Source organism: Anabrus simplex, chromosome 2, assembly GCF_040414725.1.
Source record: "Anabrus simplex isolate iqAnaSimp1 chromosome 2, ASM4041472v1, whole genome shotgun sequence".
Taxonomy (NCBI): Eukaryota; Metazoa; Arthropoda; class Insecta; order Orthoptera; family Tettigoniidae; genus Anabrus; species Anabrus simplex.
The window spans coordinates 909213527-909239726 of NC_090266.1; the positions used below are offsets into that span (position 1 = coordinate 909213527).

The 26200-nt window shown below is 39.8% G+C and overlaps 1 protein-coding gene across 4 annotated transcripts in view; it reads right to left on the reverse strand.

The window, feature by feature from the left end:
• LOC136863178 (general transcription factor IIH subunit 1) overlaps positions 1–26200 on the reverse strand; it is a 506000-nt gene that overhangs the window by 425734 nt on the left and 54066 nt on the right. Inside the window, exon 1 of one of the 4 annotated variants that reach the window (XM_067139529.2) lies at positions 23083–23151. The exons of 2 other annotated variants lie outside the window; for them this stretch is intronic. The gene's annotated coding sequence lies outside the window, so the exon portion shown is untranslated. Of the gene's footprint in view, positions 1–9994; positions 10012–23082; positions 23152–26200 lie in introns of those variants that run through there. One more of the 4 variants, XM_067139531.2, reaches the window with a different exon arrangement.

A 26200-nucleotide genomic window follows, 5' to 3' on the forward strand; every position in this document is an offset into this window, starting at 1 on the left:
CACTCTACTTCAGTTTTGCCTCGAGTAATACATTTGGCGCTGGGTGAGTTGGCCGTGCGGTTAAGGGTGCGCAGCTGTGAGCTTGCATCCGGGAGATAGTGGGTTCAAACCCCACTGTCGGCAGCCCTGAAGATGGTTTTTCTGTGGTTTCCCATTTTCACACCATGCAAATACTGGGGCTGTACCTTATTAAGGCCACGGCCGCTTCCTTCACACTCCAAGGCCTTCCCTATCCCATGGTCACCATAAGACCTATCTGTATCTGTGCAACGTAAAGCAAATAGAAAAAAAAATACATTTGGCAGTCCTTTTGTGGATTTCATTACTTTGCTCATTATTCCAGTCTTCATTTCTGCCAAATCTTCTACAAGGGGAACACTGGTATAAAACTGGTTGAAATATACGGTATGTCCTTTGTTGGCTAAATCGCCCAACAATCACTTCACAACAGCAGCAGCAGCACTGTTATCAAGCTCTACATCTTTCCCGTGGTACACTTCAAAGTTCCAGATGTAACCTGTGTTCAACGCAACCTAAATATACAACTTCATCCCATACTTGTTGAGTTTCTGAGGGAAAAATATCCTATTTCTGAATGGACACATTACCTCAACAGTTACGACTTCTGCCAGATAATATGTCTCTTGAAATGTACTGACAAGTTTACTTAGGAGAGGCTGTAGTTTATTAAGAGTATCATAACCCAATTCACCAGCCTTCATTTGCTTGGTATCGCCTACCATGTGAAACAATGACAGAATATTCAGAAACCTGTCCCTGTATAACACATTCAGGTAAAAGCTGCAGCTTAGAACCGTGTTAGTGCTCCAGTGGTTCTCAATTGACAGTCGCTGGCTCTCACACACATGCATTAAAATTGCTAGAAACTCTTTTGTCTCTGCAATTGTTTTTTTCCACTGCCTAAATCTTGAATTCGGGCCTAGCATATTTTGAGACCGAAGTTTTGCAGTCTCTGATGTGCATATAAATTGGTCTGCTCCTTCATTGTATCTATATGTCCGTATCAATGAAGTGCATGAAGATATCAATTGCCTCACAGGAATCATTAAAGACAATGTTCGGTTCCACACTATGAGGACCGGTATAAACCATGATGTCTGCAATCTGGTCCATCTCTGTCCAGACAGAATCATTTATGGCACCTGTCGTTCACACTCTCTTACATGGATGAGTAGGTGCACCGGCATATGTAGAAGGCCGGGTAACATTCTGTAGTGTCAGATTCAGAGTCTGAAATGTCAAAAATATAATACATTGAACCGAGTGAGTTAGTGGTGTGGTTAGGGGGGTGCAGCTGTGAGCTTGCATTCGGGAGGAAGTGGGTATGAACCTCAATGTCAGCAGCTCTTAAGATGATTTTCCATGGTTTCCCATTTTCACCAGACAAATGCTGGGGCTGTAACTTAATTAAGGCCACGGCCACTTCCTTCCCACTCCTAGCCATTTCCTGTCCCATCGCCGCCATAAGACCTATCTGTGTGAGTGCGACGTAAAGCAACTAGCAACCCTGCTCTATCCTGATTCCATACAGCAATGTGGCGTCATCTAGCAGTGCATTATACTACTTACTGCACAATACATCTGCTACAGCAGTGCTAGAGCTGTAATATATTTGTCCTGTACATAGAGCACGTGACTTTGAGGGATGTAATATTACTGACGTCACAGTTTTAGTCCGGTGTCTTACGATGTAATATTGTGGCACCCACACGGTTAGTGGTATGTGTAATGATTTCTTTTACTTTTGAACTAATAATTTATGTTACAGGTTTTATATCCCACCAACTACATTTTTATGGTTTTTGGAGGTGCAGACATGCCAGAATATTGTCCCACAAGAATTCCTCTACGTGCCAGTAAATCTACCGACATGAGGCAGATGTATCTGAGCACCTTCAAATACCACTGGACTAATCCAGGATCGAACCTGCCCAGACAGGCTCAGGAGGCCAGTGTTCTGTTCTGCTATGTATTCTGTCTGGCTTTATTTTCGATGTGTGAAATTTTAAGAACTGTGTTGTTATCTGTGATATGGTGACAGCTGTCATACACATTTTATCAGGGTTTTTGACATTCAGCCTTCAGAATGTGGTCTAACTTATACCTATATGTACCAAATTCTGTTAATTTAGGCAGCAGCTTCCCACATAGGACCGTATTGTGGGCCATTATTTTAATCATTAAATGAAATGTCATACAAAGAACTCTTTAATTCATCATTGCACATAAGTTCTTCCAAAAATCATTCTCATGCATTAAATTTCTACTACATGTAAAGGCTATACTACATACCCCCCCTTCTCAAACACTCACTCACTCACTCACTCCCTGCTGAACAGTGATCACCACCCCTCCACCTTCCCCTACAGACAGGTTTGTGTTAGCAAGCTACAGGCGAGTGACTCAAAATCAGTTCAGGCAATGACCCTGGAGATAATAAGACGTGTGGAATTAGAGCTGTATACATTAGTGTTGGCTACTGAATGCATGATTCGAAGCAGTGTATCGATTCATTCAAGTGTCCAAGTGAATCGATTCACAGGAACGGCGAGCTCACGGCACACGATTCAGCTTACTCCCAGAGGACAGTGCTGAGTGGCGCACTCGCTGGACGCTGACAGGGAGCCGAGCTTCCGCTGCAGCGAGACAGTGAATCATGGCACATCGAAAGAATCGTGAACGAGCGCGGCTCAGTGAGACACAATACACACGGCTCCTTATCGTCTCACTGGACACGCGGAGAGCCGAGCTTCCGCTGCAGCGAGACATACAATGAGCCATGGCACACCGAAAGAATCGTGAACGAGCACGGCTGAGTGAGACACAAGATACACACGGGTCCTTATCAGCTCACTGCAGCGAGACATACAGTGAGCCATGCTACACTGAAAGAATCGTATGCTATAATGGACTCTCAAGCTCAGCTCATTTGAAAATAATACCCATTTGCATTCACTGTCCTCTTCTTACAGGGAGGTTTAAATAACAGATGGATTTATTTGCAGTGTTAAAAAGGTAGTCACAACATAATTCTGAAGTGGCTAGTAAGTAGGTAGGCTATTAGGTTATACTATTTATTAGTTAGTATTATAACTTAGTTGACAATTAAACTCGATTCTAGCCTGCCCTATGACTATGAGTCATGCTCATGACCACTCAAAAGTACCTGTTTTATATTGGGAAGAACGGCTCAGTATTCTCTCAGTTTATATGTCACATCGTTGCACAAGACTTCAATCATATGTGGACAGATGCAATAACAGTATGTTGAATCAGAAAACCAACGGGCTACTGTACATCCCGGGTAGCCTATACAAAATATGACGATTAAAAAAAATCCTCAGCTGATAGAAAATACTTTTTTTTAAATGACTGAGCGAGTTGTCATGTGGTTAATATCGCGTGGCTATGCGCTTGCATTCGGGGGATGGTGGGTTCGAATCCCACCGTCGGCAGCCGTTAAGATGGTTTTTCCGTAGTTTCCCCATTTTCACACCAGGAAATGCTGGGACTGTACCTTAATTCAGGCCATGGCTGCTACCTTCCTAATCCTAACCTTTCCCATCCTGCGTTGCTGGAAACCTTCGATGTATTACAGTAACTAGCATTTTTTCTAAGAAAGGAGTTCATAGTATGAAGACCAGATGGCAGCTGCGAGCACTGAATGCTGTTGCTGCTGTCTTACCAGCACATACTACACAGATGCAGTAGGAGCGGTGACCGATGAGCCGTGAATCGGATCACTATATCGATTCAGTAACGTGAACGGAATCAAATGAATCGATTCAGTAAAATGAATCAAATGTCCCATCACTAGTATACATGCAGAAAAATTTTCCAAATCTATTAGTTTTGATAATGGACTTCGATATTCACGTAATATGTCACACTTGTTCATAGTATCACCCATTCACAATCATTGTCAAGTGTATGTAATATAAACAATATTGTATTGGTCAAAAGATATAGCAAGAAGTGAACAAGATGCACAGTAAATCAAGGCCATAGTGGGCAGTTTGGGGAAGGGAACGTGAAAGAGGAAGTGGTGGAATGTTGATGGGCCTTCAGTATGAAAACCATCTGCGGAATGTGTCGTAGCAATGGAAGCCAAGTGTAGCAGTCACGTTAGTTAATTGGACAATAGGAAAGTTCTTCATAGCCAAAGTAGGAAAATAGTGTGCATTATGAACTATTATTATTATTATTATTATTATTATTATTATTTATCCTTAAATTGTATATGTATAATTTAGAGGTGGTAGATAGGGAAAGGGCAAAGCCCCACATATACGGAAGTGCCTCCATCCACACCTGTATGTTTGTATAAACTCTACTGAATATTTACATATATGCAGACAATTTTAAATATACATATTTACACTCCAAACACTGTACTCTTACAATAATAATTTATTCCATACACATTAGAGTAAGAAGACCCAGGCATTTACAAACCTGTCAACTTTGCAAAACCAAAAATCAGATTTTGATATGAAAATCAGGAAAAATCGTGAGATACAATTGGTCAAAACTGCTTATTCTACATGTCTTGTGAAATACAGGAGTACTATATATAATATAATAACACTTATTGTCTCAAAACCCGACTGTTGCTATACGAGTGTACAAGGCTAAAGATTACACATCTCTATTCCCTCACAGGAAGTATGTGAGTGAGATGATCGGTATCTGATAGCCTTCTAAAATAGTATGAACTCTTGCTCCACACGTGTGAATCAAGTCATGCTCTTAGATGCCATTACTTAGCAAATGCATAGATTAATATATTGCACCACACGCCAGCATGATTATGCGAAGCACAATGCTATTTTTAATCAAGTAAAAATTAAAATTCTACAGAATTGTCGCCAAATGGCTCCTAAAATCTCTATGAAAGTCACTAGCTGCTATCTTTGAAATTCTGTCAAATTACTAAAATAGACTCCAAATCTAGCCACTAGTCTCTAGAATTGACTAGACTGATGTGAACGAACATGAACACACAACGCGAGAACGAGAGATTTACAATCCCTATACTCGTCGCGATATACAGGTTTCAATAAACATCGCACACTTCCGCGTATTTCTCATATTAATAAACATCGATATTTCATCTGAAAACGGCCAATGAGTGAAGGACTTCCAGCCACTGGCGTACAATGTTGAAATGGTAGGATTTGAAAACAAATGTTTGAAGTTCACCAAAAAAAATAAGCTAAATCAGGAGAAATAATAGAATAATGGAAGGCAGGAAAAACTGTCGAAAATCGGGAGTTTCCTGCCTAAATCGGGAAAGTTGGCAGGTATGGATTTATACTCTCATTCATACCCCTGTATACACACTCATTCACAAACCACTCCCACACGTGCACGCATACACATTCACCCACGTTCAACTGTACTTGCACCCATCTTTCTTGCAATTCTAACTTATACAAGTTTTATACATCACATATGGTTTTCTATTTACACATATATTTCTTTTTTTTACTGTGGGAAATAAGTGAGGAAGAGGATGCAGTTTTACCTCAGATGGTAGAAGATTCCAGATACGAGCAGACCTTGCGTAAAATCCATTTAAATACGAGGTTGTTCTGGTGAGGGGAGGGACAAGAGTAACTCTTTGACCTCTCTTATCAGAGCGGTAATTAAGCTGCAGACGGTGGAAAGGGTAGAGGTGTGTGCTGTCTGTCAGGGATTTCTTAAGGAAAGTTACGTCTATTTGTTTACATAATGAGTTCACTGGTGGCAATGAACTGGCTGTATTTAAAGGAGTGTGTTTGCTAACTGATGTTGTTCTAGCTCCATTCTAAGACTTCCCAATTATCATCCAGAAAGAAAGCAAGTTTTCTCATATTTTCCGTTGTCGTTGGGTGCCAGGAAGGAAGACCATATAGTAGTATGGCCACACCAGGGAAATATAAGCCATTCGTCGGGCTTTACTTCTTCCTCCCAAGAGACATCTACAGACAAAACCTAGCACTCTGTACACCTTACTTCCTCCACGTGCGTATTCCATTTTAGATTGTCCGTAATGTGAATAGCGAGCAGTCTGATGGAGTTAGAAATCGGTAGTTGGATTCCACATAGAGTAGGCTGGTTCTGAAGTGGTTGTCTAGCTCTGCTTAGTCTTATATATTTACACTTCTTAGTATTTATATACATTTTATTTGGAATTGTACAATATCACCGTTGTTTTTCATGGCTCTGTAAATGACCGTGTCATTGTCATACCGCGCCATGGTTGAATTTACACTATCCAGTAAGTCGAGAGCATAAAGCGTGTACAGGAGGGTCCCTACCACAGTGCCCTGAATTACTCCAGAGGTAATTGTGGTTTGGTCTGATTTGGCTCCTCCATATAGAACACACTGCGTTCGACCCACCAAAAATTACCTCAGCCATGCCAGCAGTTTACCCGAATGCCGTAATTGCTAAGTTTTAAGTCTCTGATGTGACACCTGGTCGAAAGCTATGCTCCAGTCCAGAGTCACAGTCTATTTGTGAGACATCCGTCTGCTCCAAAGAGAACTGCCAGTCACCAACGATTTTTGTTAAAATTGTTGTGTAGGATTTTCCCGGAATGAAACCGTGCTGGTTTGAGTTCAACAGGTTTCTCTTCTTGAGAAAATCCAACATAACATTTAACAACTAGACATTCCATACATTTACAGACCCCTGATGTTATCGAAACCGGGTGGTATTCATCTATGTTTTACTTATCTCCATCTTTGAAAACCGGGACTATGTTGGCTTCTTTCCACTCCACAGGCACAGACCCGGTATTAGTTGAAAGGAGTGCAAAGAGAGGGCACCAAGGCGGCTGCACAGTTCTTGAGAATTCTTGCTGGCACTCGGTCTGGTCCGGTCGCGACAAGTGGTCATGTTTTCAGAAGGCTCTCCTTGACTTCATTTGTTGAGAAATACAGGTTGGTTAGAAGGAAGAGAGGGGTAGATGTTGTCCTTGAATAGAGCATGTTCTCTTCCTCAGTATTGGAGAGAAGTTATTTTTAAATTTCCTGATGACTATGTCTTCAATTTCTTGTGGTGTGGAGACTGCCATACTGTTATGTTTAAATGGACACTGTTGCAACCTTTAATTCTGAGAAAAGCCCACAGTTCCTTGCAGTTGGTGTTCAGACTGTGAATATAAGAATTGTAGGAATCTCTGATAGATTGTTTAGCCTTGTTGCTAGCCAGCCTGTATTTCTCCCACTCACAATCTGTTGGGTTTCTTTTCTATTTCTGGTACAGGTAGTCCCTTCTTTGAATCTCTCATACTATCTCCTTGGTTATTCATGAGAATTTCCATCTGCTGGTTATATTTGCTATTGGTGTGGTTTCTTCTAGGTACTGGAAGAAACTTTTCTTCCAGTCACGTCATATCTTGTTTATGTCTGTACTGCCAGTGAAATATGAGGTGAGAACAGGAAGACGGTTTGATAGTAAGGTGGATAGATCTTTCCAGTTTGTTCGGGAAAAATTATAAGCTGTTCTGGTATGGAGTTTGGGGGATGATTTTTTATGGAAAACAGAGAAGAACCTGTTTATTTAATTCAACAGTGTATGTCCTAGTCTACAGATGTTTCAGTGAGAAGAATTAGAGAATTTTAAAGAAAAAGGAGAAGTATATCCAAGAGGAAAAGTCATTTAGTACTTCCAATACCAGAAGAATAAGAAATAGAACTTAAACAGGCTTGGATTATTTTGAAACGTACTTATGATTCTAAGCATTATGCAAATACTATGGACAGCCGATAATCCATACGGGATTAGACGTATGTTCATGTATCGCACACTAAGGAACAGGCGTGATGTGATAATCAGAACACGGGTCTTCTAGCTTCAGTTTATGAGGGCAGCGCGGTATCCTTGTTCATGCAGGTGGGGAGGAGGATTTTGTCCCAAATGCTCTCATATTTAAATTGGGCAGAAAGACTAGGAGATTACCATGTCAATATGTACTTCATGAATTATGAGAAGTTGCTAAAAACTAAATTAATACCAAAGCTTCCCCCATAATCTGTCTACATGATTGATAATGCTCATTACCACAATCTTCAAATTAACCCGCATCAAATTCTTCATCCAAAAGAGCCGATACGGTTGAGAGACCTATGACCCATCAAATTACTTTTGACCCCACAATATACAGACCACAACTATATTCCCTGATTGCACTTGGGAAACCTGACTTTACAAATAAAAATGTTCTTCGTGCTCCATTCTAAGACTTCCCAATTATCATCCCAGAAAAAAAGCATATTTTCAAGAAATTATGACACTCGCCAGCGACAGGATTCATTTCTTGGGTTTACAAAAACTCAGCGCCAGAAGACCTAATTTCTTTTCACCGCATGTATACCAAAATGAAAATTGTTGTTTATTTATTTCAGGGGATAGGAACATAGCATTATTTATTTATCATATGGCTTTTAGTGCCAGAAGTGTCTGAGGACATGCTCACCTGAACTGGAGCAGGTCTTTCTATTTGATGCCCATGGGTGATCTGCATATCTGGAAGTGGGATGATGATGATAACAATAATAGAGAGATAGGTAGATGATTAAACCCATACCCTACTTCTTTTGAGTAACACCACGGGGTCTGCTCAAGGTTTAATACTCCCATCCGATGGACGAATTACCATTGACAGCATCATATGCCCTCACTCCATATGAACACTGCAGAAAGGTCTGGAATAGAATCCAGGCTTTTGGCATGCAATTAAGTTATTAGAAATTGTATACCACCACCTCTGCTACCCCACCAGCCAACATTCTGATGGCAAAAAGTTTTTCCACCAATGAGACTCAAACCAGCTAATCACAGTGTCAAACCATATAGACTTAACGCCATAATGATCACGGACACCAGATGGACTAGGAATATAATAGATCATCACAGCCAGTGAGATGATGACAATCCAGTATTCGGGAGATAGTGGGTTCGAACCCCACTGTCGGCAGCCCTGAAGATGCTTTTCTGTGGTTTCCCATTTTCACACCAGGCAAATGCTGGGGCTGTACCTTAATTAAGGCCACGGCCGCTTCCTTCCCAGTCCTAGCCCTTTCCTGTCCCGTCGTTGCCATAAGACCTATCTGCGTCGATGCGACGTAAAGCCAACAGAAAAAAAAAAACTTTAATGGTTTTTGAAGATGCCGAAGTTCTGGAATTTTATTCCACAGAAATTCTCTTTTCGTAAAGCTACAGGCAGGAGGCTGTGGTATTTAAGCACCTTCAAATATAATTGAACTCAGCCGGGGTCGAACCATCACCTTGGGCTCACAGAGCCAACGAAAGCTCTACCCTCTAAGCCACTCAGCCTGACAGAGTCAATAAGAAACACAGGTTATTCTCTCGCTGGAGTATTCCAACGTTTCTATGGACAACTGTTGAATGATGTTCTGCTGTTGTTTCATATTTACAAGCAATACCAGCTGTGATGTAATATTTAGTGGCCTGTGCATCCGCTACACGTAACAGTACATATGTTACCTTCAAGGAGTACATGTCATTTTCTCCTTATTCCCCTCTCTACCGTGTCATCATACTCAAGCCAGGGGTGTACAGACAGGTAAGTTCCTTCCCTGCTGCACACATTTAGCTCATGTTAGATCTCCCATCCTGTACCTGTACAAAAATGATTTGATAGAATCCAAGGATATTCTCGTAGAATGTAACACGTCGTTCTGTTATTTTGTGTTCTTTTACAGGTATGTTATAGTGTTCTAAATGTGGTACGTCCATTGTCAAATTGAAAAACATAAAGGTTATATTAACAGAGTCAACACTGCATGGCTTCTATGGTAATAAAATACACAGTTTATAGGAATCACGAAGAGAGTGACACTCAGAAATAATCTCAAAGGGACTCCATTTTCCTGAACATGATACTGTGAATATGCCCTCACTATTCAGATACAGAATAGATGAAGGGACATGATATTTACAATAAACATCAGCAAATTACCTCTGAATTTCTAATGGACAGAGCACTCCAGCCATACCACGTGATCAGTGGTAGATCAAGAATCCCGAAAGCCACGCTAACAGGTGGACAACACTCCACTTGTCTCAACACACCATGCAGGTTGTCGATTCATATTCTGAAACAGCTTACACAGAAAATCTGTCAGACAGAGAGGTCTGTTGCTCCCTGCATACTTTGAGTCCTTGTCAGGACTAAGGAGCAATTACAAATTCTGTCCTGCCAATGAGATGAAAACTCACCCTCCAACCAGATTCAGTTAGTAATTCCCACAACCTGACACATTTACAAAGTGATATGATAGATGATTAGCAACTGAAGATAAGTGATGACAGAGCACACAGTGGGAATGGCCATAACTGATGGTCCTTTCAATAATAATGTTACTGGCTTTACGTCCCACTAACTACTTTTGCGGTTTTCGAAGAAGACGCCAAGGTGCCAGAATTTTGCCTTGCAGGAGTTTTTTTACATGCCAGTAAATATACAGTCACGACACTGACGTATTTGAGCACCTTTAAATAACACGGGACTGAGCCAGGATTGAACCTGCCATGTTGGGGTCAGAATTCCAGCGCCTGAACTGCATGAGACACTCAGCCCGGTGATGGTCCTTTCAAACCCAGAAAGCATCAGAGTTTAGACCACACTTGAGATAATAGTATATATGTGCTGTCATATACGACACACGCCTTCCCCACAAAGTTTTCTTAGTCTGTTGAATATGAACTCGCATCTTAACAGAGTTTTTTAAACATTACTCACTGTTTCGACTAAGTAAGAATAAAAGGAAAATGGTCACTATCATAGAGGTCATCAGGTATATCCCACCAAAACAGGCAATTGAGCGCACAGCTGAATAGTCCAACATCAATGCTGAATGTTCCGATGATGATGATGATGATGATGATGATGCTTGTTGTTTAAAGGGGCCTAACATCGAGGTCATCGGCCCCTAATGATACGAAATGAGACAAAATGTTATGACAAACTGAAGGTCCAAAACCCTCCACTGACCAGAATTCAAAGCGTGAGGACAAAGAATGAATGGATGGATGGATATGAAGGTAAAACTATCAGTAGAACCGACCCACAGTGCGTCACATGCACAGAAGCTGGCACAAAACAATAGTATTAATGACCAAGGCACTGCTTCTATAACACGATGCTGAATCGATTATGCTTGTAGTTGAAATGGGTCCAAAATTCAGGTCATCAGCCCCTCATAATGGTACTTATCGCTAGGAAAGTAGAACCATGCTATTTGTCATTTGGTGGTACTAATCAAAAGTAGCGTAGACTCGCGGTATTCCACATATTATGGTACTATTCACAGGTAGTGTAATGCGCACATGTAACACAGACCTATGGTGTTTCACATATTGTGGCGCTATTTACAGGCAACGCAAACCTATGGCGTTCCTCACATAATTGGACTAACCACAGGGACCCGAACTCTCCCGTGGTATTACTCACATAGTTGGAACTAAGCATAGGCAAGGCAGAACCATGGTGTCGCTCATCCTATGGTGTTGCTCATATAGGGTTACGAATCACAGGTACTGCAAGACCCTCATCCTGATTCACACACTGTCGCTACTAATCACAAACCTACTGCGAACCTAACATAGTGGTACTACGCGCAAGTAAATGCGACCTATGGTGTTCCCTGCGTGATGGTACTAATTACAAGTAGTCTCATGGTTCTAATTTGATCATCCCTTGGTTACCCCTTTTAGTTGCCTCTTACGATAGGCAGGGGATACCGCGGGTGTATTCTACATGTGCGTCCCCCACCCACAGGGGGTAGTGTGTTTGGTCCGCGAGAGGTATTTTATTTCCCTCAAGTCCGACGGCAAGCCGGTTTTAGAACCCCCCCCCCCCCCATCCGCCACGTGGGAGTATCACCTCTCCCCTTGCTATGCCAGCATAGTAGGTTCGTGGAAAAAATGTTCCATGCACTAGACTAAAATGCCTGTATTCAAAATCCATAAATCCAGCTTCTCCAACTTCCTTCCTCCGGGGTAAGCCATTTCAGTAGTGATGTGCAACGCTTTCGCTCGAGACCGATTCTCCTGAGCTGTGATCGTGTGACGTCCCAGTAACTACGAATGTCAGCTTAATAGTATACCACCAGCAGTTCTCATATGGAAATGCGTGTGCCAATAAATTTTGTCAGAAGCCTGGAAAAGTACTGCATGTTGAACTATGAGCACTTTAATACCATTAACGAAAGTGAAAATAGAAAGTCAATATTTTAAACGGTTCACGAATTATTTCAGGTGGACATCTTAGCTGAATAAGCCTTATAATTTGATAACTGTAGATAGGATATACACCTACCTGGATACCTCACAATTGTTGTCGACAGAGTAGTTTCTTGTGATGCAGACCGGGCCGGAGGTGTTCTGTAATGATTCCCCTTCATTGATATCATGAGTTTTTAAGTGCCGCATCATCGCAGAAGTATTTCTGCCAACCATTCACGACTTATGTTGCGTTCCGGACGTCGCCTTAAAGTTGTTGCATACAATTACACATTACACCGTCATATACAGAAGTACCTAATCATGACGCGAATACTCTATAACATTGTAAGGAATTCTTCATCACCAAAATATCGGTAAACATAAGCAGTGGTCATATGATATTGAATGTGGAATCTGATACCAACGTACACCTACCTGTTGAAAGAAGTGGAGCAAACTCAGGCATTTTAGATTACGCATAATGGTGGTTGCATATGCAGCAAGGTGCATCTTGCCCAGTCTCAAGTTTGAATAATGCACGCCTCTAGTATCAAGGTATGTGTACCTACAATAGCCGTCACTTTCTGTACTTAGCCTACTCATTCGTGTATTTACTGCTGCATTTAATGCCAGAATGTGTATCCTTTATAATTATAAAATAGAGCTCGGTAGAAATGAAAGAAATGAACACCCTAGTCGCTTGTTGACACGTATTTATGGAATGGAGAAGGCTTGTGGTTGGCTATTCGCATACTCGGCACAAACATTCAGCTCCATCTACCTGTAGGCCTACGACACGCTGCTTGCCACACAATGAGGGACAACACTCTCGAGATCTCTCAAAATTTCTCGCGAGAAATAGTGCCTGCGCTAGTCTCGAGAAATGTCGAGAAATCTCGAGACCTCGTCTCAGACTGCCCATCACTACATTTCAGAGCCCCACGATGGATGATGAACGTTAAAATCACCCAATAAGAAGAAAAGGCGCTGGGAGTGATCAATAAATTTAACATCATTGACATTAATACGCCGGTTTGGTGGGAAATATATGTTACAAACAGTAGTCGTGACAAGCAAGGAAATCCATACCGCTACTGCTTCCAGCTTGGGTCTTAACAGAACTGCTTTACTGCATGTACCAGAATGAGTGAACACACTAACACCACCAGCAGCATGGTTGGAATTATCCCAATCTTTTGTGTATAGTCTGAAGTTACTCAAAACTGTATGATGATGTGGTCTGAGATTTCTTTCTTAAACTGATTAATTAGCAAGCACAGCTCATTAGGATTTCTGTAATAAGTTACAGTTTCACTGTAACCATGTCATAGTGTGGACTCCTGCTTGACTGTGTTAGTTTTAGCAGGCAGGCTGCTTTCCATCCAACACACTGCTTCCGTCTCCATCCGAGGATGGAGATGAACCTCCTGATAGAGGGCATAGTTTTTCCTTAATAGGAGAGTTGAGGGAGCACTTAAGGATGCCCTTCTCCCCCACTTTATTTCGTTTGCCAGCATAGGCTTCTTTCATTGTTGAAGGTGGGGTAGTGTACCCATTCATAGGTGAGCACTGCTCTGTGCTATGAGCTTCTTATCCAGAAGTTCTGATAATAGACGTGTTTAAAAAAAAATGTTTGCTACCTGAAACCGGCTTGGACAGTTATCAAGACATGAAGATCTCCATAGTTCTGTGAAATATGAAAGGTTATGATTATTTCGTTATCACGTTCTAAGCACAACCCAGTTACATTCAAACTGTTGGCTTGCCTCTACGGGACACCTGGCCCTACGGGACACCTGGCCCTACGGGACACCTGGCCTCTCATCATGTGAAATTATGTCACTTGTTCATGGTCTTTCCACAGCCTACTAGGTCCTTATTGGCTCATGTTCTCCAGCGGATCCTCCTTTCAGGGTATAAATCCATCATCAGTCCATATTACACCTTGGTTGATGAGAGAGGCAGAACACATTAACGGACTTCAGTATGTCAAGCCCTAACATCCCAAGAGGATCAAACCTTTCTCCTTGATTGCCAAAAAATGCTCCGAAAGGAGAGACAAGAGAAAAACTTGGGAACAAAGCTTCATAGAATGGTGTTTCTATATTCCCAAAAATCTAGACATTACTTTGAAACATGACACAAATGAACTTGTACTTAGCCAAAATTATTTTCCATCCTAAAGCAACAGCCTTTAACTACTACTACTAACTAACTACTAAATATACTCTTACTCATTTCGAAAGTGGGTTGGATTTACCGATGATTAACGGACTTGAGTCTTTCCCAGCTTATGTTCTTCATGGATTGCAAAGAAATCTGGTATATCTATTAGAAACTGTATGTTGGTGTGACACACCTTCTATGTTCAGTCCTTTAAACTTGAATTTTACATATTTTATTCTTGTGGTGCTTTTGCAAGCTATGTGGATTTGTTTTGGTGTACTGGATATGCTAGGCACCTAATTCCTCCCTCACTGCTTGTGACCTCGCTCATTATGCATGCTCCCTCTCAGCTTGTTTCTAGCTCAAGTGTATAGGTCACAGTCCAGGCTGGAATATTTGATCTACCCTAAAGTAAATATGTGGTAATGCTCAATTCAGTTATGAAATATGTTTTTTCATTCCTTTAACTCGGTCGAAGAAAAAGATAATTCCTACAATTGTTCTTTCTCCTGTTAACGGCCATCATTAATATAATTTTTTACAGTCATGTATTTTAATTAAAATCTATGAGATTTATTCTACTTGCTTCTATGATTACATGCCTCAAACACACAGCAAAGATAAGGTTTTAATATACTTGTAAAGACTCTGTGATCTTCATTAGAAGTGTGTTGACAGAAATTCTGAAGCATCTTTTGCAAACATGCTGCATTCACATGACTCAGCAAGCACTCAGCACCTAATTTTTACTTTGCTGTATGTATTTCACAAGCAGACCTAGTTTATAAGCATCATGTTTTCCATGTTCAAGTTCACACCATGTTTACTTATTGCGGAGAAGTGTTGAAAGGTTTGAAAGAAAGCAAAATTAGAGATATGTTACAAATTAGTAGAGACAGTGAACTTATTAGCAGTGGTTCAGAATTGTATTCTGATAAATGTGGTAGCGATAAGGCTTCTGAGAATCATGAAAATCGTTAACAAATATTGTGTGAAGACAGATGACAGGGATACAGAAATGTTACTAGTGATATCTGCAGTCGTGATAATAGTTTTGATGAACTGGAAATATGGGATAACAATGCTGGTCCAAATTACTATTTATCTTCCGGAAGTTCAGAAAAAGAATAATGTTATAATGTTATTTATTTTACATCCCACTAACTTCTTTTACGGTTTTCAGAGCTGCCGAGGTGCTGGAATTTTGTACCGCCGGAATCCTTTTTTTGTGTGTGTGTGTGTCATTTGCTTAACGTTGCACTGACACAGATATGTCTTATAGCGATGATGGGATAGGAAAGACCTAGGAAGTGGAAGGAAGCGGCCGTGGCCTTAATTAACCACGGAAAACCATCTTCAGGGCTGCCGACAGTGGGGCTCAAACCCACTATCTCCTGATTATTGGATCCAGAATCCTTTTATGTGCCAGTAAATCTACTGACATGAGGCTGATGTATTTGAGCACCTTCAAAAACCTGCCAAGTTGGGGTCAGGTCAGCAACTCAACCGTCTGAGCCACTCAGCTCGGCTTACAGAAAGATATATATTTTTCTGAATTATTTGTGGGATGAGAATTTTAAGAGTATGGAGCAAACCAGACAAATATTCATGTTGAATATTTACAAAGAAAACTGGTACTGTTGATATTACCTGGTAACACACTAATGCTGATGGAATAAGGACATACAGTATGTAGGTGTTCTAATTTATTTGGGTTTGGTCCTTTTACAAGAAACTGACTACTACTTCCGAGGACACTTTTGCATCCCATTAGCAAAGCAGGCAATGACACAAATGGTTTAGAAGACTTGGGCAATATTTAAATTCCAAATTAGGGCAAGTAATATATATGCACAGATCATTTAGAAACTAAATGCAAAAGAAATTACATTTTCATATTTATTTCTTTGACTTCTATGCTTCTAGGCATTTATGCTGCTGTGGCTATTGGGATTTATATGCCCTTGTCAGAAAACACGGGAATTCCAGCCCGGCAGCAGTCCTTAAATAGACAAAGACAAAGGGTTAATCTTATAGGCCTTCATGAAAGTAGAGAAAATTATTTTAATAATTACATGACATAATATCTAAACCTGATTTACAGTATAAGTAATTCTTAGCTATACATAAAATCTGCCCTTAACTTTGATATGCATGTCACTTGGATTTAATTGTATACTGCTGCCCACAATATTATTTCCTATTATCTACCCTTGCCTCTTCCTTCCTCAGAATTTCCTAGGATGCCCAGTATACAAGTTATTACAGTGTTTGCCTTCCGCTGCAACTTTTTTTTTTTTTTTTTTTTTTCAATTCTGCCTGTGGTTTGGTGATCATACGGACCTGTGACTAGTAAGCCATCAACATATCACCTTGATCCTACCCTTCCTTCCTCTAGGCCTATTTCGTGTCTACAGTGAGCTTTCTGAAGCACCTCGCTTTTGTATTGATGGTCCCCTATCTGGTGTTGGGAAAAGCCTAGGAATTAAATATTCTTCTTACAGGGAAAGAACAGTTACAAGAAAAAGATGCCATGTGTCTGAATCTTTGGCAATTATAGCACTGGATTGGAGGTGGAATGTACAGTCTAACATCACGATAGCATGTTACCTTGACTTTCTCAGATAAAACTCAACACTTAAAAGAAACAACGATGGTACTGATGGTAACATTTGTGCCGTTGATTTTGCACATCAGCAATATTCAAGAACAGGTCATGGAGGAAAACTCACTCAGCGAACCAGGTTCAGAGATTTGTTCGATTCAATGACGGGAAGTTCGCCAAAGTGGTTGCACTTGAACAACCGATAGCCTGAGCAGCGGGGCCTGTTTTGAATAATAATCTAAAATTGTACATCTTTTTTATGATCGTCAAGTTTACCACAGGCATCTTCGATGTGTCTACTGAACAAGACGGGCTTGACCAGTTTGAAGTCATCACCATCGGTTCTGGTAGCAACCAGGAACCTAAATTAAAATCATTCATGCTGCGTCTGTTCCAAGGGTGTTCGACTCTCCACTCAAGGAAATCAAATTTTACAAACTTGTGTGGCAGACCACCTTGGCCAGGTTCCGAAAGTTTCAAAGCCACGCCCAAGAAAGTATCCTCCCTGAATGCCACTGAATCCGACAATGGGCTGCCTCTGTAGCTGTCGCACAGCCAAAGCAATACCTTCTTCGGTACTGCTGGGGTCCAATGTTAAATCGTTGCAATATAGGCATATAACCCAAAGCATATACAGAGGGTTACCAGCTGAGGCATTTGACTTTGTAGGGACCTGTGTTTCCAGTTGGATTCTATTACACAGATATATGGCGGTCCCACCTGGTGAAATGTGGATATCATCTGGGATTTTGGGTGAAGTCACACATGAGACCCTTCTCCAACCAGCATGCATATTAAATTTATATTTGGTCAAACCCTCAAGGGGGGGGGGTTGAAGGCCACATGATGCTTTTAGTCACCTTTTACGATAGGTAAGCAAGGTAAGGGTGTATTCTGCCCGAAGGCAGGTCCGGACCTCCGCAGAGGTGTGCCTGAACCGGAGTTTATGTACGGTAGGGTGGCCAGTTCCTTTCTGCTCCTCCATTCCCTTAAACCACACCAACAGCGCGTGGCAACCCATCCACATCTTGACCACGCCCAATATTGCTTAACTTGGAGATCACACGGGATCCGGTGTTTCAACACGGCTACGGCCATTGGCTTTAACAATAGGGAAGGTGGATTACCTATGGAAGTATTCTCACCCTTCTACCAAAAGGGGGAGAAGCACACAAATACCATGCCATAAACCAGAGTAATTCCAAGGTCACCCCTTTTAGTCTCCTCTTACAACAGGCAGGGGATACTGTGTGTGTATTCTATGCCTCACCCCAAACACAGGAGGTGGGGTGTACAAAGTATTTCAGAGAATCCTCTTCACAGAAAGAGGTTGTATATACTTGAAACATTAACTTAAGAGTTTAAAAAAGATCAAATTCATTTCCCAATATATAGTGATATGCTTCTATCATCTAGGTGATGTAAACTTTACATCTGTTTCTTGACAATATTCAGAAAAATTACAATATAAATTCCTTATTTAAAAAATGAAAAATTAAAACAATTGGGCAACAATGATAGGTGGTTTTCACATTAAGGGGCAAAATAATAGGATTATCAACCCCAAACAATTGGGTAAGTATGGCACGACTGTACAGCACTCAAAGCTTGCCACCCTTTGGCCAGTCATATCTAACCAAGGGGAGAGTCACCCAAGTTATGGCAGCTCTTAAAACAATAATTACTGTTACCGTGTTTTAGCGGTAGGTAGAGGCGTAAGAAGGTGCGGGCGTGAATGGGTTTCAAACTACGGAATCAAAGTTAATGTAAAAGTAATTTAAAATTTAACTAGGTTATATTTTCTTTTCAAAAACAAAGCAATAACAGACATGGCAGGTACAATGTAGCAAAACAAGGGGAGATACAATATTTACAGGTTTTGGGCTTCACGCCCTGACTTCTGCGATCAGCTCAGTTTTACCACAAACACAAGTTTTAACACAGGGGCAGAAAACCCCATTCATCCCTAGGAGCCCCTGGCTCCGAATTACACAGAAAAGCCTCCACGAGGCATATGACACTCCATTTTCAAAAGAGCGATCCGCTCTTAAAATTTAAGCCTCTCAAAGGCCAAACCAAACTCTACCTTCAAGCTGTCCTTTAAGGACGTATTCACAGGGGTAAAATACCCAACCTACAGAGGTCTATTACATGAAAAGAAGGTTGATTACATGACCTCTAAAATAACAATTTGAGAGGAGGCGATCTTGCACTCCTAATACACTTTGTTTTTTTTTTAAAACCTAATCTGGCTCTGGGCCGCTAACGCAAGGGCTAATCCCATACTACAGAGGTGACTTAGAGAAGAACACTTTACATTACATAAACGAAGAATAGTTTGAGAAAATAAGTTCACCTCAAAACAAATGTGAGTGGGAGCTCGAGAGGGTTAGCACTCTCTATCCCAATATGTAGCTTTACAAGAAAAAGATGAAAAGAGTAATTACATTTTAGGAAAAGGCTACATGATGGAAATGCTTCGAACCCGCCGCGAGTGTTAAACTGCCGACCTAGCAAGAAAAGAAGTTATTAATAGGCCATTACCTGGTGTTGAACGGCTGAAGAAGAAAGAGGCGCTTCCCGCCTCCTGCTATGTACTCAATACACTGAAAGATGGAACAGAAGTGGCCCGGAGACCCCAAAATCAGCAGTTTATATCCTCTCGCGGAAGATTCTAGGCGTTAGGGGAAATAAAACACCCTCCCTCAAAGTTTTTATTGGTTCGGGAAAAGAAACCCCTACATAGAGGAAAAAGAAACGCATTATTGGTGGAAAATTAATTAAAGAAATTCGGGATTGGCTAGATCCAAACTAAGGGGAAAAAGAGGGGTATACAGCCAACTTAAACAATGACAGAAGGAAATTTAACAAGGAACAAACTCTTGAAATAAAAATTTCTCCAACAAAATAGTTCTTTAACTCCGCACTAGGTCGCACTATTGTTGATCTTCAGTAGTGTCCTCTAGAAGAGAAAGTTCACACTTCTTACTTCAAGCGAAACAAAAACCCATCAAAAGTGACACAGTTCAAAAACTCAAAATTTTCCACGTGGTGACATCTTCTGAGAAAGTAGAGAATTAATAGAATAGATAAAGTTCAACCTTCCTCCAGAAGAGGAGTTTCAACTGGCGCAACTTTTAAATAAATGGTGTAGAGGTGTACCGCCCGGTACAATTACCACCATATCTAACCAAAAGTTTACAGAGGTACTGCTTGAGAATGGTTAATGATACAGTTGAAAATGGTTTTCTCTCTATTAAAAAAAAAAAAAATTAAAAAAAAAATTGTATAGTTTGACCTTCAATGCGAAAATATTACACTGAATTAAAGGAGGACAATAATCACCACCATCTTAAGGGTTAACAGGGCTCAGTTGAGTCCATCATGTCCCAAGACAGTTGTATTCAGCTGCAGTGATCTCATCTGGTGAACAGAAATGGACAGCCCACTATAATTCTCAAAAAGCAGATCAATAGTAAGTAAGGACTACTTCTATGAAATCAGACTGTGTTGGCATTTTAAATTCATCAACATTAACTACTCTTCAGTAGCCTTTGCAATGACATAAATAGAGCCTTAGTGCCTGTACTACTGTATGACAGTAGTGAGAAGGGTAGGTGTTTATAGTAGGCTACTATCCTCTTGCCTCTCTCATATTGGTGTTATCCAGATTTGTGAAATATGACCCAGTCAGACATTTCCTTCGTTGTCTCACATCACGCAAAGGTCACCAAATATTCTGACTAATCTGTAGCACATTCTCTGTCTTTAGAAACTGTTCTCACATTTTATTACTTCCACTGCTTCTCCATAGAGACAGGCACGATATTAGAAATAGGTAGCCAAGAAATGTGGTTTCTTAAATTTTATTTTGTAACTGAGATAAGAGATGTTCAGTCAGTTGAATTCCAAGGGTCTTCAGCCAAACATTACTGCTGGTGTATTATTCTTATGATTCTCAAGACAGTGCTGATGTGGCACTTTAAAACATTGCCAGTCCAGTCATCAAAGTTGGAAAGTATGGCTGGCATATTCTTCAGCCACATATCTTTTACCATTTCTCCTCAGGATATAAGAGAGAAACTTAACAGCACCACTGATTTCATTTATGCTCCATTTAAATTCGCTTTGGGTATATTTATAATTAGGACTCAGACTTTTAGGTAAATAAATATTTTTTGTATAAATACATATTTTAAACATCTGTCTATACTTACATAAATTCCTGTTTTTCAGTTAGTAGCACATAATTTTTTTTTTAAATCTGTATGCTAGATCTTTCACAACCGGTTTTATCATCATGTGTTTCTGTTCAGGGTGATTGCTGGAACTGTTATCAAGATGGCGTTCAATGAGTGTTGGTTTTCCTGTACACAGTGTAGGCTTCCCTATTCACGAGCTTGTACAGAAATGCAAATCTCTATCTCTCTCACTGCATACTCCAAAAAGTGCAATATATCAATAAAATTAGTGAGCTTTGGGTATATTTATAATTAGGGCTCAGATTTTTAGGTAAATAAATATTTTTTGTGTAAATATATACTTTAAACATTTGTCTATACTTACATAAATTCCTGTTTTTCATTTAGTAGCACATAATACATTTTTTTATCTATATGCTAGATCTTTCTGTTTATTACATTTCTATTTTGTGTTACCGTACTTAAACGGGGAAGAACCTGTCAGCTATCTAATCTTAATATAAACATCCACTGCCCTGAATGCAGTGTGTATGTTATTCTATTACTGCATACCATCTTGCAGCTGTGCGTTTCTTATCTTATAAGTCGCACTCACCGTAGAACCCAGGGATTTCCTTGTCCATAGCCATATTGCACCACGTGTCTGACCTTCCCCCTAACTGTATGAGATCAGATCAGTATCATTCACATGTAGTTAGGGATGGGTCCTATCAGTTCATTTGTATGAACTGGTTTATTAGATACCGTTTATCATTTTGTGTCGTTCAAATGAACGAGGTAGTTCATGGGCTGATGTCATGGAAAAAGCTCTCCCTGCAACTCGTTCAAATGTACGACACCTCACCTCATCTTGTTTAAATGAACAAAATAGTTTATGAGCTATCATAGTGGCAAGGAGTGGTAGCTTTCCCTGCTGCTCGTAAGGTAGTACGTACATTGCACAATAGATGGTGCTTGCTTACTTCTTCGCCCTGCTTTAATACAAATGACAAACCACTCTCTTTTGATGTTTAAAGCTCGGGGGTTTGAGGGACGTATGAATCCACTGTTTACCGGCTTCTTGCACAGGAAAACATAGTCTCTCCCAGGGGTGATCAACGTACGGTCCACAGGTCGGGTAGGGCTCGGACTGCGAAGGCATTTTATGTGGCCCTGGCCGAGGTTTTACAATTCATATTTTTCATAGATACCAGAAAAACTAGATAATAAAAACTTTATTGTAACTTACGGTGGAAGGGGATAAAACGATAAGAAAAATATCTGAATTATTCGTAGTTTTTTCTTGATATGATGTTTCTTTTACTGAGCTGTAGAAAAGTTCTAAGATGCATAATTATTCCCACCTTAAACGCAGGTAAGGATTGAACTTCATCCGTTCATTTCTTGGAATTACATCTGCAGACTTGCTTAGAGAGTGAAAGACCTCCTGCATTCCACAGGGGTTTAATAGGTACAGTTATCTTGGGACATCCACAGCAAATGGCCAGTTTATACCCGGAAAGTGCTTTGAGAGGTTCATTGTGGTTTACTACTTTACTGTGAACTAGCATTCCTATGAACTGCTGTTATTCAAAGTAGTTTTAATGATTTATTTGTGAGAAAAATGTCCCTTTCCAAACGTAGAAAAGTGGATCGTGAGTGCCGTGTTTTTAAAGAAAAATGGACTGATGACTATTTTTGTATTGAGAATAGTGGGAAAGTAATGTGTTTGATATGCAAGGAAAATATCTCAGTTTTTAAAGAATACAACATCAGGCAGCATTATAATTCAAAGCACAAATCTATATATAATAAATACAATGGAGTATTACAGAAGGAAACTATTTCAAATTTAATGAAAGTTCTCACCTCTCATAAACAGATGTTCACGAAACAGATCGAGGAAAATATAGCTGCAGTCCACGCTAGTTATAAAGTTGCACATTTATTAGCCGCAAAAGGGAAACCATTTTCTGATGGGGAGTTTGTGAAGAACTGTATACTTTCTGTAATAGAAGAAATGTGTCCTGAAAAGAAACGACTGATAAATTTGGTCAGCTTATCGCGGAGCACAATGACGAGAAGAACAGAAGAACTCAGGGCTAATTTGTGCTCACAAGTACATTTTAAAAAATCTAAATCATTCGAGTGCTTTACGTTGGCTTTGGATGAAAGTAATGACGTCCGTGATACAGCACAACTTTTAATTTTTATTCGTGGGATTTACAAAGCTTGTGAAATAACTGAAGAGCTGGCATCTTTAAGAAGCATCCATGGAACTACAACAGGTGAGGATTTGTTTCTCCAACTGAGTGAAGCATTGAAGGATCTCTATTTAGGATGGGATGGATTGGCAGCTATAACAACAGATGGAGCAATGAACATGAGTGGTAGAAAAACTGGATTAATTGGAAGAATAAGAAACGAATTTACTAACAGAAATACTCATAGCCTCTTGAATTACACTGCATTACTCATCAACAAGTGCTATGTGGAAAAGTATTAAAATTACAGCATGTGGTGAACACAGTGACATCTACAATTAATTATATTTGATCGCATTGACTCAATCATCACCAGTTCCAGTTATTTCTGCCTGAAACTGATTGTGATTATGGCGATGTAATTTATGATAGCAAGGTACACTGTCTTAGTCATGGTAATAAATTGAAATGCTTCTTTCATATTTGTGAAGAAATAAGCACATTTATGAACATCAAACAGAAAGAAGTGACAGAATTTGGGGACGAAAACTGGATGTGGGAATTAGCAATACACAGATTTAATGCAACATTTAAATATTTTGAATAAGAGATTACAAGGGAAAGTCATGCTTTTAAATGAAGTGTATAGTTACATGTTAGCATTCCAAAATAAATTGAACTTATTTCAACAGCAATTAGAAAAGGGGACCTTCCCACACTTTTCATGTTGTACTCAGTTTCAAGAAGCGAACTCAAATTGTTCAGTGCCATATGATCGGTTTATTAAGTTCATTGACCTACTGAAGAATGAGTTTGAAACCAGATTTAAAGACTTTTCTGTGAATGCAGAGAAAATTAATTTGTTCGAAAATCCATTTTCAGTTGATGTCTGTGATGCACCTGTGCAACTACAGATCAAATTATTTGAACTTCAGTGTTGTTCCCAATTAAGGGACAAGTTCACGGAAGGAAATCTTAGTAACTTTTACAGAGCGCTTAGTAATAAAAAATTCCCGGCTTTCTTAAAATTTGCGAGAAAATTCTTGTGTGTGTTTGGGAGTTCTTACATTTGTGAACAAATGTTTTCAAAAATTAAGTTTATAAAATCAAAATTACATTCCCAGATCAGTGATGAACACCTACATTCCATTCTGAGGGTGGCTGTGTCAGATCTAGCTCCAGACATTTCAACAATGTCACTTGAAGCGAAGGCCCAGGCCTCACATTAATTGGTAAGTTTATCCTAAGTTAGAGAGTATTGTTTACTTTTCTCAGTTTGTTTTGTATTGTGGTTCAGGTTATTGTTTATGTTGCCGAATAGCCATGTCAGAGCATGGTAGGTTAATTGGTTGGTGATTGAAGAAGGGGGCACCTGGGTGTGTGGATATATTTGTGTTAGGAAAAGTCGAGGGGGGGAGAACAATGTGGCCCCCGGTACGTTTAGGAATCTGCCATTCGTCCTGCCTGCAAAGTAAGTTGAGCACCCCTGCTCTAAGATAATTGTACTTTTTAACTGTTAAAGAGAAACATAAGACGAAGCTAACGGAAACGTCCTCTTAATAAAGAATAAAGGGATGTTCCTGAATACCTAACTAATATTACTGTATATCTAGAGGAATCATGGCTGAAATTATGACTTACAGTTCTCTAGCCATTAACGCCAAATATTAATCATTGATATGTAATCTCATGAAATCATAAATCAAAATTTTAAGAATATTGGTCAATCGATGTTTTTATAGCATTTTACCATACAACACATAAAATGCTCCTTGCAACATTTCTAATTTTTGAAGTTGAAAAGCTAACTGCTGATCCTTATCACATGTTACTCTTAGTTTTGTTATCAGGCAAGAAATATAGGAAGTAAGAATTTTCAATTTTGTCTCCATCATAAGCTAGTTCTTTGTTATTTTAAAAAGGTATTGACATTTAATTGATCAGAAGAATGCATGATAATTTTTAATGTTCTGAAATGTCCACAGCATTCAAGTTTTAATGCAATTGGAGTATTTGTATACAACATGAAAAAAGAGAAAACGGTAATTGAACGCTCCCTCTGTGGACTATTGGTAGTATGTCAACATCCAAATCCCAAGACCACAGGTTAAATACGCTGAGGTAGTCAGATTTTTGAAGGGCAGAAAAAGTAAATTTGACACTATGCCATATGATGTTGGCATGTTTAAGAAACATTTGGTATTTAATCGAAAAAGTTAAACTCCACCATAGATCGCCCAAGAGAGATAGTTTGAAGTGAAATTGAAGCACAGGAAGCTTAGATCACATCAAATCAAAATGTTTGCACGTGGTAGCTGAGGCCATATGATGATTATCATCGCCATAAGACCTATCATTGTTGGTGCAACTTAAAAGCAAATTGTATTTATTTATTACAATTATATTAATACAACCAGTATTTATACAATATAATACTGTAGTTTCATGCCTACTGCCGTTTAATCACAATATGGTTTCGCTACTCCTCTCGAAGTGTGTGTATGCTCATTGAACCGTATGGTGCTGGCACTATTTAATGTGTACAGTATTCATTTAACAGTGCCAGTGTATTATTCCCATAACTATCCTACCATATATGATGGAACACATACAGACGTGGCAGACTGCAAAAGAATTTTTCGTAATGGATTCCGAGTAATGGCTACACTGTCACCTATATAGAGTACAGTATTATTCGTTCATTATAAGTGATGATTATTGTAAAAAAACCAGCATCACCCCGTCATGTGTATCGTTAATCATATCTTGCATAGAACTGGACT